Here is a 15319-nt window from a genome sequence, read left to right as displayed (position 1 = left end):
TATTCTTTACTATCGACCTCTGGCTCAAAACGCACCCAAGAACATGGTTCAATGCATAGCATGACAATATGAACTTTTTCTGAAAATCTGGAAACACCAACACTGGACTCGATGTTAATACTTCCTTTAATTCGACAAACGCCCCTTGACATTCCTCTGACCATATACACTTAACATCCTTCCTCGACAACTGTGTAAGCCGTCATGCGATAACCACACACCTCTTCACAAACGATCTGTGATTTTTGAGCCCCAGAAAAGATTGTAATTCCTTGGTTGTTCCTGGTACGAGAAAGTTATGCACATCTCGCACTAATCAAGGATCAGTTCTTACACCATCCTTACTAATTACATAATCAAAAGAGTGGCATTTCTCAATACTTAGTGTCAAGTGAGCTGCTGGTAACCTCTTGAATGCTTCCCTTAGTCGTTGCTTATGCTCCTGCATATCCTTCGAAAGGACGATTATATCATTGAGATACAACAGATACTGGCGTGATTTCAGGTTTTTTAGTACCCTGTCCAACAAACTCTCGAACGTTGCTGGAGCATTTTTTAACCCAAACCGCATCGTTCTGTACTGATAATGTCCCCAAGGTGCTGTAAACGCAGTTTTCGCTCTTTTCACCAGAGCCACGTCTGACAGATGGTATCCACTCTTCAAGTCCATAGTCAATAAGTACAGGCTTTGCTCAAGATTATCAATCGTTTCTGTGATGTTCGGAATTGGATAGACATCTGTCTTAGTTTTATTATTTTAATGGCAATAACTGCAACAAAATCTATATTTCTTTGAGTAGTCCACAGACTTCTTCAGTACAGTTACAATTCCCACCACCCAGGAGCTAGTACTCTCTTCTGTTATACCCTCAGCCAATTGTTGATTAATAAATTCCTCCAGAATCGGTTGCAGTGATCGCAGTATTCTGTACGGTCTCCGATGTGCTGCTCCTTCTTTCCTTGTCGTAGTCCTGTGTTGTGTTTGTGGTTTAGCAGGCAATGGCCTGTGTGGCAAGAAAAGATCTTTATTCTAGCAACAGGTCCTCCATCTCAGTCCTTTCTGTTCCCCTTAAATGCTTCGATTTTTCGCGAAATACCGTCCTACCAGCATCCTGTGTCGTCTTATATCCTATACCTTCTGTGCAGCAATCTTCCTCATCTGGGATATCCAATGTGGTCAACAATCTTCCTTTCAATAACTTAACCTACTTGGCACAATAATTATCCACATTGATGGGTACTACTTTCCCTTCACTCCTCGTTTATTTGTGTACACTATTACATCTCGGCAAAGAACATGCTGTATCCAGTACCTCAATATTCTCCAGCATTTCCACTGTAGACAAAGTATCACTTGGTAAGTCAGGTTCCACATTCACACAAAGCGATTTTCCTGTGCCACTCGGCACGCAGTCATGTTAATGAAGCCTTAATGTTATTCGTCATGATGTAATTGGATTGCCTGTGCACCAGAGGCTCCTCGCAACAGATCAGCATTGTCAACAGCTTCCCCTAGCCGGAAGGTCTTCCCACTATGCTCCACTATACATAGCTTAGCTAAACGTCACTTATGGCATGATGTTGATGTAAAAAGTCTAACCCTACGATTATGCCCTAGCACTCGCTTACATGGGACTTCACTTCGACACAATGCCTAAACTTGGTCGTCTCAAACGAAAAAGTGATCAGAAGCGGTCGTATATGATTATCCCCTACTCCACACAACTTGTGGCATTGGAATCCACATACCTATTAAGTCTGTTGAGGCCACTGACACAGGCGCCCCTGTGTCCAAAAAAACTTTATTTTCCCTACCATCTATCACACTCACTATTTCGCATTCCACCTCTGCATTCGTTTTTACTGCATTTATTTTTATTGTGAACTCCTATAAGCGGCTGTGAAGTTCCCTCTTAAGTTTAATGGGTACTTATTACCCCCAGACCACCTCTCCCATTACCCCTATACCCATGCCGTTGATCTGCACCACCTCTACTTCTGTTGCCATTCTGTCCCCGTTAATCCTTCATTGCTGGTACCATTGCCTCTGCACATGCCGTGGACGTCCACAATTGAAACGTTATACGTTCGACGCGAACATGGTTCTCGATCCCATGTACCTGTTGACACATCCATTTCCTCATACCACAAACTAGTCTAGTTGATGTACGGAGATCTTTAGGTGCCCAGTGTGCACCCTGCTAAACATCTCTGGTACGAAACTTCTCAGTAAAACATCAAGACCATATTGCTTGGCCTCCTGCAGCAGTACTTTATTTACCTAGTCACTTTGCGCTACCTTGTAATTATATACATTAAGTTTCCTAATCTTATCCTAAAATCTTCAACTGCTTCATTGTGCCTTTTGGAAACCACACTCAACTGCTCACGGAAAGACAATGCACTGTTCTGTTTCTTATACCTTTGTTCTGAGCCTTGCTTGAGTTGATCAAAAGTCTCCGCCTCGTGCAGTGCCTCTGTGCACTGTACAAGTAACTACGATTTTCTGTCCAAATGACTTACGGGAATGCAGCCGTATGACATCGACGACAACCGCAGGTTGTCGACGACTCACCCGGCTGTATCCCTGTAAGTTATTTGAACACTGTATAACACGAGAGAAACTCGGGTCCCGCTACACTTCTCCTGTTAAACGTAATTTTTGTATCTGTAAAAACTCCTGACGTGACGAAGGCCTTGTGTCAGCCGATGACTTGATATCCGCCCCAAACACTCAAACATTCTGGGAAAACCTACCAGAAAATGTAGAAACAAGATTAGCAGCAGAAGGATCCACTCCTAGAGCTTGTGATTTCAATACCTCTATTTCCTCATTATGCTCCACCAGCTTATTATCCAAAAGAAATTTATGTGCCCGTAATTGAGATACTTGATTCAGTAATGACTCTATAACCTCATCTCTGGTGACACGTTGTGTCTCTGATTTTGCCATTGCCTCACCGTTACAAATTTTCACGAGTGAGAATGAATAATCCACTCAAGTTTTTGGCTCTCTTGCTGATACTGACGTTTCGTTCGGTAGGCTATCTATACTGAGTCCTGATGGGTACACGATTCTATCACCTAACACCACGTAAAGACCGCTTTTTGCGGTTCACTGTTACAATCTTAGACCATCCTGAGTATCATTCTGGGAAAAGCATGGCCGGTCAGATCTCCAAACCCGTAAGTTTTAGAGGATTACGTGGGCTGTTGTTTACGAGAGTCCGCGTACCATCAGAGGAACGCTCTGTTGCAAAGGTTATTAGTACAGTAAAAATGCTACATCGTTAGAATGTGTTTTCGATCGAGCGTATCAAGTTAACGTATTGGTCCTCATATGCAGGAACTTTTTTAGCTGACTACATAAGGGGCTTAAAAAGTGCCTGATTTAGTTCTCTGTGAAGAGAGGAAACTCTCTGTGAAGAGAGGTATATAAGGGACAGTCAGATAAAACTGAACACCCGTGGAATGGTTCCACTCCAAAGTAATCACCTCACGAATGAAGAAATTTATGCTACTGGTGATCGAGACAATCAATTTCTGTTTCGCAGAGCGCTGTTCGTCGCTGATGAATCCACAACCGCATCCACTCTTGAACTTCCTCTTGTGACTGCAACTGATGTCCACGCACGTCTTTCTTCAGACCACCAAAGATGAGAAAATCATACGCTGAAAGTCCTGGGCTGTACGGAGGATGTTGCAGTATTTCTCAACCAAATCGCCGAAACGTAGCCTTCGTCTGACTGGCAGTATGAGGGCCGACGTTATCGTGCGAAAGGATGCTTCCTCTGCACGGCGAGTCCATAGAGCGTGTAACCACAATCAGTGCGCAGCGCTACGAAGACACTTTGCAGAAACAGAGCCGCACCATTAAGTTAAAACGCCCAGGAAAGCCGTCGGGTGGAGCCATCCTGTTGCACGATAACAACCGCCCCATACTGTCAATTAGACGAAGGATACGCTTCAGCGAGTTGGTTGGGAAACACTGCAACAACTTCCGTACAGCTCGGATCTGTCACCGTATGATTTTCTCATCTTTCGCGAGCTGAAGAAATACCTGTGTGGACGTCGGTTTCACTCGGATGAAGAAGTGCAAGTGCGGGTGCGGTTGTGGATCCGTCAGAGACGCAGCGTTATCTGTGAAACAGTGATCGATCATATCGTCTCCCGGTGGCGTAAATGTTTTAACGTGAGTGATGATTAGTTTTGAATGGACTCTTTCCATGGAACCTCTGCGGCAGATGTTCCTGTTTTCAGTTGACTGTCCCTCACATACACTGAAAAGTCTAAGAAACTGGTACACCTGCCTAATATCGTGTAGGGCTCCCGCGAGCTTGTAGAAGTGCCGCAACACGACGTGGCATGGACTCGACTAATGTCTGAAGTAGTGCTGGAGGGAACTGACACCATGAATCCTGCAGAGCTGGCCATAAATCTGTAAGTGTACGACGGGTTTGAGAGCTCTTCTGAACAGCACGTTGCAAGGCATCCCAGATATGCTCAATAATGTCCATGTCTGGGGAGTTTGGTGGCTAGTGGAACTGTTTAAAATCAGAAGAGTGTTCCTGGAGCCGCTCTGTAGAAATCCTGGATGTGTGGGGTGTCGCAGTGTCCTGATGCTATTGCCCAAGTCAATCGGAATTCACAATGGACATGAATGGATGCACGTGATCCGACATGATGCTTACGTACGTGTTACCTGTCACAGTCGTATCTAGACGTATCAGGGTCACACTTCACTCCGAATGCACACGCTCCACACCTTTTCAGAGCCTCCACCAGCTTGAACAGTCCCCTGATGACATGCAGGGTCCATGGATTCATGAGGTTGTCTCCGTACCCGTACAAGTCTATCCGCTTTATACAATTTGAAACGAGACTCGTCCGACCAGGCAACATGTTTCCAGTCATCAACAGTCGAATGTCGGTGTCGATGGGCCCAGGCGAGGCGTAAAGCTTTACTCGTGCAGTCATGAAGGGTACACGAGAGGGTCTTCGGCTCCGAAAGCCCATATCTGTGATGTTTCATTGAATGGTTCGCACACTGACAGTTGTTGATGGCTCAGCATTGAAATTTGCAGCAGATTACTGAAGGGTTGTACTTCTGTCACGTTGAATGATTCTCTTCAGTCGTCGTTGGTCCCGTTCTTGCAGGATCTTTTCCCGACCGCATCGATATCGGAGATTTGATATTTTACCGGTTTTCTCATATTCACAGTACACTCGTGAAATGGTCGTACGGGAAAATCCCCACTTCATAGCTGCCTCTGAGATGCCGACCACGTTCAAACTCAATTACATCTTGATAACGTGCCACTGTAGCAGCAGTACCCGATCTAACAACTTCGCCAGACACTTGTTGTGTTCTGTAGGCGTTGCTGACCGCAGCGCCGTATACATATCTCTGTATTTGAGTACACATGCCTATACCGTTTTGTCTTTGGCTTTTCATTGTATGTAGGTGGATGGAAAAGTGGTACGCACAACCCTGTAATAACGGTACTCAATGGTAATCTAGCGCATACTCCAGCTCTCTATTTTTGGAGCGTGGTGCCAAACGCCCATTGACGTACACACGTCCCTCACATTTGTTCCTTGATGAACGGCGAAATAGTTTTGAGATTTTACGACGAATGGCTCTGGGTACGCTTGCCGAGACTCAGTACCCATTCCGTGTTGTGGCTTTCGTCAATCTGATTCGTCTGTCTGTGTGGCGCGGCAGGCTGTAAACCATCCGACACAGACTATTGTCGTCGTTTCGGTCACCTACCCAATCGTTGGCCTGACGCATTTTTCCATTCTTGTCGTTCGTCTGCCATCCTATTCTCTGCTGCGTCCCATATAACCGATAATATATTCATGCTCAGACCTGCCCTGCAGTTTCTTCCTTCCACCGCACCTTAATCTTCTAATGATGTCTTAATACATGCTGAACCTTTCTCTCTTCATTACACGCTTTGCCTCATTCGAGGATATCTTCATTCTTTACTCGATCGAACCTTCTGATATTCAAGAGTAACAATACGTTTCACTGTCTTCTAATTGCTTTATTTTCGCCTTTGTCATTGCCCACGTTTCGTAGCCGTACAGCGGTGGTCTCCAAGGATGACTTTTCGTGAATCTCTTTCTGGTCTCAACGTCTCTATTTTTGGATGTTAAAAACTGTTCATCCTATATAAAGCCCTTTGACGTGTTCCACCCTTGCTAATACGCCTGTCTAGCATCTTCCTTTTTCCTGTATCTTTCCTGCTTCCGAGACAGAAAACTTCATGCATCTCTTGAAGAGCCTCTTGTCCAAGTTTCACATTCAGCCATGCAACATATCCTGATCTCAGTTTTCTTTCTTATAATTATATACATATTATAGTGTTCGGATAGCACAAGTTCCATTCCGTTAACCAACCGAATAAAATCCAATTCACGTTCGAATCTTGCTGTTACGTCATCAGCGAACTGTACGATTTTTACTGCCCGCAACAAACGGCTCTAACATCGAGATAATTCTTCACTTCCCTCATCGTCTTCTCAATATGCAAATTAACCCTGCCGTACACTTTCCCTCTTCTGATTTTTTTGTACTTTTCCGTCAATGCTTACTGCTCTGGTCTGCTTCGTGTGAAAAGAATGGAACTGCCCTACCATCTCCGTAACTGATACTGCGTACCTAAAACTATTAAACATTTCACATTGTGAAAAGCCTTCTCGAAAGGTGCATATGCATTATTTTTCCTTATTTTTTCCTAGATCTGTCTCCTTGTCGTTAGTGGCAGTTTGAAAGTTAGTATTCTTGCACCCCTGCATCACCTTAAGAAAAACTTGTCCTCTTCTAATTTAGTTTGAATTTTCCCTTTCATTCTTGAAAAAAGTACTCGTGCTAGTATTTCTGATGCGTGTGATACTAGGCTGATTGTGTGGTAATTTACATGTCCATTCGCGGTTGGTTCCTTTGGGACTGCAAACTATATTCTTTTCTAGTTACTTAAACTCCATTCACAAGCTTATATAGATTTGCTCCACTCTTTGGCATAATAACCGCAAGAGGTCCAGTGGTCTTTCATCAATATCCGAACATTTAGTCTTTCTGAGGTCATGGAAAGCTTTTTGAAATTTAGAAATAAGTAACAATCTCCACTATCATCTTCTCGCGCTATGTGGTAATTTTCAGTTGGCCTAATTTCCTGTAGACAACTATAAAATTTCTCCACCTGTGGTTTTCATCTTCATATGTTATTTTCTGCTGAACGAGGTCGTCTCTTTCTGCAGACGTTCATATTATTTTGTTCAACACCTTACATTCATTGTTAAACTTCCTTTGTAACTTATGGAGGTGTGTGATATGTCTTAGAACATTGTGTCTGTTGATACTGATGTAAGTTGTGTTTAAGAGCAGCAGGCAGTTGCACTAGCAGAGACGTATGTTATCAGTGTGTAGAGAATTCGAAAACTATTTGAATAATTTGTATAAAGTTTATTTGATGGACGTCATAGTATTCCAAAGGTCATATTTACTGGTCGATCTGGGCAATGAGATTGTGATTGACACATTAATATTTGTTTCTGACCTCTACCTAACGGGGTCACGATTTGTAAATACTTGGTCCAGCTAAAAACGGTCCCTTTTAAGTAATTTCGTGACCAGACGTGAGTTGTGGAACGCTTATTTCGGACGTCTACAGTCGGAAACGTAGTGTGAGAGACAAGCAGCTGAGGAATGCGAACTATCGCGCAAACAGCGGCCTTCTGCGACGTGTAACGACAGCTTTTGTGAAGTGATGAGAGCGTGCACTGAAGTATCCCAGCCTTGAAACACGACACGTGCAGTGTCCATCGGATTTTTCCTTAGCAGTGCGGAGACATGTCGCCGTCGCAGGGAGTCAAAGCCCTGTCTCGGTGAGCCAGTTGTTTGCTGCGGACGGAAGATCAGCATGATACAGTTCAGTGATGAGGCAGAAAAAATGTCGTGTTCGTAACGAAATGGAGCGAGCGAACATAAACAGGAAGAAAAGTATGCTAATGGTGTGCACGGAAGATGGCGTGCACAAGAGGGTCTTGAAGAGATCCATGAACATTTTTTTGTCTACGAAGTAGACTGGATAAAGAAGAAAGATAGAAGAAAGGTATAGTAACAAGGATTGCTTAAGGAAAGAGACCTTTCTACAAATATAGCCTACTGCTACCATCCAAATACACTGTGTGACAGGAAAAATGGAGGACGTAGAAGAGAAGGACGAAACGAAATGAAACTTCAGGGGTAGAGAGGGTATGTGACGCTACTGCAGTGATTACAAAATCTAGGCGAACGTACAAAGAACTTGGCAGTAATAATCTGTTTGTCAGTATGAAGTTGCACCTCCTATGGAATGGATGTATGCACTGATTCGCTTGGAAGGCTGTCATACAGCCGTTGTGTCGTGTCGTAAGGCGAACTGGTCTGTAATTCTTGTAAACGGTCCTTGATATCCTGGATACTGCCTCTGACAAGGGGAAGGCCTCAGACACGGCCAACCGATTCGGCTAAAATTTTGCAGGTCGCTTGTGTACAACCTAAAACGAGAGGACTTTAAAATATTTTGGGTCAACTCCCCCGCAATTTTGAGAAAATCACCCCTAAAGGTTATGACGAACAATCGACTCTAAATTGGAGGGATCGATGGATAACTGTAAATAGAGAATTTTTCATCATCAGGTATGGGGTCCGCAAACTTTTCCCGAAATCGAGGAAAGAAACTTTTACAACTGCCGCTTCTGTACCCACATGGTAAATGCTTTTCGCCGACAGCGGCGATAGCGCAACGGCCAAGGTAACTGGTTGGGAATCGGAAAACCCGGGTTAGAATCTCGTAGAAACTTAGCGGATGTTATTCTAAGGCAGGTTTGTTTTCCGTCGACTCTTCGGAAGGAACAGTGTAGCTGTCTAAAGATTGCACCAATAGGTTTGAGAAATTTATTTGCCTACCTTATTATTATCATTCCTTATTGATTTACCTACCTTATTAACCCTCCTATGCCTATCAATTGAGATATGGAAAAATACAAACGAAAAGAAAACATACGATAGGTTTCTTCGAGATTCGAACTCGGATTCTCCGATTCCCAGCCAGTTACCTTGGCCGTTGCTCTATCGATGCTGTCGACGAAAAAGCGTTTACCATGTGGTTACAGAAGCGCCAGTTGTAAAGGTTTCTTACCTCGATTTCTGGAAAATTATGCGGTTTTGGACGCATACCTGATGATGAAACATGCTCTATTTACAGTTATCTATCGATCCCACCAATTTTGAGTCGATTGTCGTCATAACCGTTAGGGGAGATTTTCTCAAAATTGCGGGGATGTTGACCAAAAATATCTTAGGTTCCTTCGTTTTAGGTTGTACACAAGCGACCTGCCAAATCTGAGCTGAATCGGTTGGCCGTGTCTGAGGCCTTCCCCTTGTGAGACAGAGTCGACGTCCGAGATGGTTCCACTCCTCTAACATCGGGGAAATAGACTAAAGCGTCAAAGAAACTGGTAGAGTCATGCGTATTCAGATACAGATATGTAAACTGGCAGAATACGGCCCTGCTGTCGGAAACACCTGTATAAGACAAGTCTCTGGCGCAGTTGTTAGATCTGTTACGGCTACTACAATGGGTGGTTATCAAGATTTAAGTGAGTTTGGACGTGGTGTTATAGTCGGCGCACGGGCGATGGGACACAGCATCTTCGAGGTAGCGATGAAGTGGTGACTTTCCCGTACGACCATTTCACGAGTGTACCGTGAATATCGGGAATCCGGTAAAACATCAAATCTCCGACATCTCCGCTGCTGCAAAAAGATCCTGTAAGAACGGGATCAATGACGATTGAAGAGAATCGTTACACGTGACAGAAGTGCAACCCTACGGCAAATTACTGCAGATTTTGATGTTTGGCCGTCAACAAGTGTCAGCGTGCGAACTATTCAACGAAACATCATCAATATGGCGTTCAGAGTGAAGGCCCACTCGTGTACCGTTGACGACTGCACGACACAAAGCTTTAAACCTCGCCTGACCCGTCAACACCGACATTGAACAGTTGATGCCTGGAAACATGCGTCGGTGAGTCTCGTTTCAAATTGTTTCGATCGGATGGGCATGTACGGGTATGGAGACAACCTCATGAATCCATGGGCCCTGCAAGTCAGCAGGGGACTGTTGAAGCTGGTGGGGGCCGTGTAATGGTGTGGAGCGTGTGAAATCTACATACGACTCTGGCAGGTGACACGTTCGTAAGCATCCTGTCTGACCACCTGCATCCATTCATGTCCATTGTGCATTCCGACGGACATGGGCAATTCCAGCAGGTCAATGCGACGCCCCACACGTCCTAATTGCTAAAGAGAGGCTCCCGGAACACTCTTCTGAGTTTAAACACTTCCGCTGGCCACCAAACTCCCCAAAGATGAACATTGTTGAGCATATCTGGGATACAAAATTGTTAAGGCTTTCGTGGCCACTTGTTGACAAACTGCCTATTGGCTTCTGTCTCGGGTTCTTCGGCCGACGTTCATCTAATGATTTTTCTGACGTTTCGCCAGCACGAGTGGCTGGCATTGTCAAAGCTTCACCCTCCATTGCCGGTGGTGAACTGGAGCCGAGCTCGCGGCCGCAGACTATATGTACCTGGCGCGCCAACGTCCGAGGGCTTCTCCGCGGTCATTTCCGGTGCGGTTCTCCTCTTGCTACCTGCGACGGTCGTTCGCTGCAGTACGGGAAGCCAGGATCCGTTTACCTTAAGGCTTTCCTCTTTCTTGTTGAAACTGTTCGCGTGTTTTTGTATTTCTACAGCTTCTCTAAACAAGCGCGTGTGATAGTGCTTCTCTACAGCCAGGGATGCCTTGCAACTTGCTGTTCAGAAGAGATCTTCACTCCCTCGTTCTGTTACGGACCTGCAGGATTCATGGTGTCAGTACCCTCCAGCACTGCTTCAGACACTAGTCGAGTCCGCGTCACGTCGTGTTGGGGCACTTCTGCGAGCTCGTGGGGGCTCTACACGATATTAGGCAGTTCTACAAGTTTCTTTGGTTCTTCAGTGTGTATGGGAATGTTTCTGGTCAGAGGAGAAACTCAATATAGTTCAGACAGATCATATATATACTCGTGCCAGATATGGAAGACCATTGTTCTGTTGAAAAACGCCACCCTACTGTCGCAAGAGAGGTAGTGCACGAGGGTGCATGAAATCCGTGAAGTACCATTGTGCCGTCAGATTTCCTTCGATTGCTTCTAGCCGTGACTTGAAGTCATGCCCGATTATTCCCAACATCGCGATGCAAGGAGTAACATCGCCTTGCCTCTCGAAAATATTCGAAGAATTTGACTTCTTTCCAGGTTGCTTCTGTACCCGCCGACGGGGGTCACAGAGGGTGGTGCAGAACCGTGATTCATCGCCGAACACAGTGGGACGCTATTCGTCAGCAGTCGCGGCACCACTCCAGACACACCCGTTTGTGCTGTGCTGTTAGCGGCAGCCTAGCGGCGTGGCATTCCTCGACTGGCTGTCGCTAGTCTCCGGCCAAAGGTGAGGGATGACACAAAGTTGCAGGGAGACCACTGCTTGTTTTCGGCTGACAGGCGCAGATGTGAAGGTTCTGCACAGTACGCCACCAGATCGTGGAACCATGACAACGACTATGGCTGCCCCCTCGTTCCCAGGTGCTAAGACTGGGGCACTGTCACATCGGAATGCTGGACAAATGCACGATTCGAACAGCTGGCCAAATGAATGTCTGCAATGAGGCCCCTTTCCACATCTGTCACGTCTAGTTAAAACTGTCTTACACTGTACATGTTGCGACTTCCGTCCGTTCTCTTTTAAAAGATGGAGCGTGACGACAGGGGCGATAGAAACTGAAATGGCTGCCTGACTTCCGATTACCAATTAACACGTACATTTGACCTCACCTACTAATCTTCTGCTGTTTTGACCGTGGCCCGCATCGGACCTCATCTCTTCTAGCAGGATCTTCTGATTATTAATTAAATAGCTGTAGGAGGCAACAGGGGAATTCTACAAACCAGAAGTCGGTCTGGTCAGGTATAATCTGGCATATATTTCCATAAACGAACACATCGAGACGCGAGGTAGCCTGTTACAAATGAAATATTGTATACTGCACACGTGGGAATAGCACAAACCAAAAACAGGAAACATTTAGCTGCAGGACAAGACAAAGGGAACAATTAACCAATATAAGCGAACTTATGTTAACTCGTCCAGCCCTTGATCAAAGAGAGACAGAGAGTGTACAGTAATATCATCAAATCGGCGATTGAGGACCCTGTCGATCATGCGCCGACCTCACAACGCTCCTCCATAGATGGTGATCTTGTGCACTTTGGATCCAGTTGTCATGGACTCCTGTCTTTCTGTAGCTCATCCTCCTATCGCTTCCTGGCTCTTCCGACTGGACGGCTACCATCAGGTCTTCCCAAAAGTACGGCTTTTGCCCGAGAGGTGTCTGGCCTCCTAGCAATGCCGCCTGCCAAGCTTATTCTCGGCGATTTCAGTGTCTGGTTGCCTCATCAGCTCATACTGTTCTTGGATTCCTCTACGTCTCCACGAGCTCCCTTCCTGGACAGGACCAAAAATTCTTCTCATAATTTTTCTTTCGAAGACTAACAAGTTTTCTTCATCCTTCTTTGTTGTGCTTAGAGTTTCTGTCCCGTACAACAATGCTGGCACTATCACTGCATTGTAGGCTTTAAGTTTGGTCCTAATTGACAGATTCTTCGATGACATTATCTGCTTTAGACTGAAATAAGTTTTAGACCTATTCACAATACGTTGGTTTATTTCTTGTCTTAAATTATTTTGCCTCTTTCACCATGTACCAAGGTATTTAAAATTATCCACTTTAGCAAATTTCCATATTCTTACCTGTAGCGGGGTGTCATTAGGGGCTTCTCTTGATACCTCCATTACCTCAGTCTTTTCCGCATTAATCCATAACCCGCTCTTACCTGCATTTTGCGCTAGGTCCTCTACAGTTTCTGCCATCTCTTCTCCTGATTCTGCTAGAACTGCGACGTCGTCTGTATAACCCAATAAATCTATCCTATCATGCCAAGCTTTCTCAGAATGTTGTACGTACTTAATCTGTGGATACTGTCATAAGCCTTTGAGAAGTCCACGAACGTCACCAGAACCGATGGTTGACTTCCCAGCACTTTTCCCGGATTTGCCTCATGGTGAAAATTTGATCGATGGTCAATCGTCCTTCTTGGAAGCATGCCTTGTACTCTCGTACACTATCTCTTGCAAATGTCTTAAGTTTTTCAAGTATTACTAAAGATAGAGCTTTATAAGATACACTTAAGAGAGAAATGCGTCTCTAGTTGTTAAAATTGCTATTACTGTTCTTTTTATGCAGTAGGATAATGAAGGCTGATTTCCACTCTTCTGGCATTTCCTCTTTTTTCCACATTTTTTTTATGAGATTGTATAGCTCTTTCTGAAGTAAATGATGATTAATCGAAACCTTCACCTGCCAGCAGGTGTTGTTGATATACCTCAACGGCGACAGCTGAAAATGTGTTCCCCGACCGGGACTCGAACCCGGGATCTCCTGCTTACATGGCAGACGCTCTATCCATCTGAGCCATCGAGGGCACAGAGGACGGCGCGACTGCAAGGACTTATCCCTTGCACGCTTTCCGTGAGGCTCGCATTCCCATCTGTCCACAACCTACATTCGTAATGTTCTGCCTTCAACAACTCTGCCGTTATCCTATCTTCTCCTGACGCCGCATTATTCTTTACTTTCCTCATTGCGCTTTCTACATCTTGTTGAGTGACTTGAATGTTTGCTGCGTCTCCTTCACTCTCTATATTATTCTCGTATGGGAAGACACTCTGTGAATCTTCAGCATTTAATAACTCTTCCAAATATTCTCTGCACCTATTCACAATTTTTTCCTCGTCTGTTACCATATTTCCATCTTTTATCATTAATAGCCAAAACTTCGTTTCTGTGACCATTCCTCACATGTTTCAACATCTGAAACATTTTCCTGCTGTCTGATATTGTATTTGCCTTTTCGATTTCTTCAGTCATATTGTTCATGAACTTCCTTTTTTCTGTTCTCAGAATCCTATTTGTTTCTCTTCTTACGGTCTTGAGTGCTTCTTGTTGTTCCGCACATTGTCTGTCCAGCATGTGCACCGCCCTTGTTCGCTTCCTGGTCTACACAGCTTGTTCACGTGTCTCACTGAACCATTTCTTCTTAGTTGTCAGCTTTTTATTTCCTTGAATTTCTTCAGCTGCTTCAGTTACAGAGGTCCTTATTTCTTCCTATCGCTTGTTAACACTTATTTCATCAGCGTGGTCTGATGACAATACTTCAGACTTGTTACGTACTTTAATCTTATACTGCTGGGATATCTCTGTATCCTTAAGTTTCTCAATATCAAACTGTTTCTTAGTCACGTTGTTCTTTTTAATTTGGTAGCACAGCTGTAACAGTAATTTGGCTGTGACTAGGAAGTGGTCTGTGTCCGCATCTACTCCTCTGTACGATCTAACATCCATCATACACTTCTTGTGCCCCTCATCGATCAGCAGATGATCTATCTGATTGACGGTGCTACCATCTGGCGAAATCTATGAGCCTTTGTGGATCTGTTTGTAGGGGAAAGAAGTTGAGCTCACCACAAAATTCTGACGTAACGCAAAAACTGATTAACAGCAGGCTATTTTAATTTGTTTTTGCATGAAAAACCCTCTCTTCCAATTATTGTTCTATAGATCTCTTCTTGTACCACTATGGCATTGAAGTCTCCCAGAATAATCTTAAGATTTCTGTTGCTAATGCTCTCCACTGTTCTTTCCAGTTCTTCATAGAATTCACTCGTCTCTTCTTCATCACTTACGTTTGTTGATGCACATGAATTAACAAAGGTGAGATCGCCATACCAATGTCTAATAGGTAGACACGATATCCTGTTGCTGACTGCACTGAGGGCCTTCACTAGCCCTATAACCTGCTCACTCACCGCTCCATGTTCATTCTTATCATTTTCTTCACAACCTCCATAAAATATTACTGATTTCTTCTCGCGTAATATCCCTACCCCTAGCCATCTTGTTTCTTGTAATGCAGTAACGTCCATTTTATACACTTATAGTCCAGAGACTACTGTGTTAACAGCTCTAGGTCTAGACAGATTTTTAATATTCCACGTGCCAACTCGTAAACCAGTGTATCTAGAGGTTTTCGACTTATGGGGTTCCATCTCATTCTGTGGAACATTAGTGAGGTTTTTTGCAGGGGGTAAGATGTCCCCTGGGCGCGTT

The 15319-nt window shown here is 44.5% G+C and overlaps 1 protein-coding gene and 1 non-coding gene across 2 annotated transcripts in view; one reads left to right on the top strand and one right to left on the bottom strand.

Moving 5' to 3' along the window:
* LOC124550712 (Na(+)/H(+) exchange regulatory cofactor NHE-RF1-like) overlaps window positions 1-15319 on the top strand; it is a 677275-nt gene that overhangs the window by 103405 nt on the left and 558551 nt on the right. The gene's annotated exons all lie outside the window — the stretch shown is intronic.
* On the bottom strand, window positions 13561-13634 carry Trnat-ugu. The gene has a single exon. It is a non-coding gene; the product is annotated as a tRNA-Thr (tRNA).

The sequence above is a fragment of the Schistocerca americana genome, chromosome 9 (genome assembly GCF_021461395.2).
Source record: "Schistocerca americana isolate TAMUIC-IGC-003095 chromosome 9, iqSchAmer2.1, whole genome shotgun sequence".
NCBI lineage: Eukaryota > Metazoa > Arthropoda > Insecta > Orthoptera > Acrididae > Schistocerca > Schistocerca americana.
This window is presented reverse-complemented; position numbering and strand designations above follow the sequence as displayed.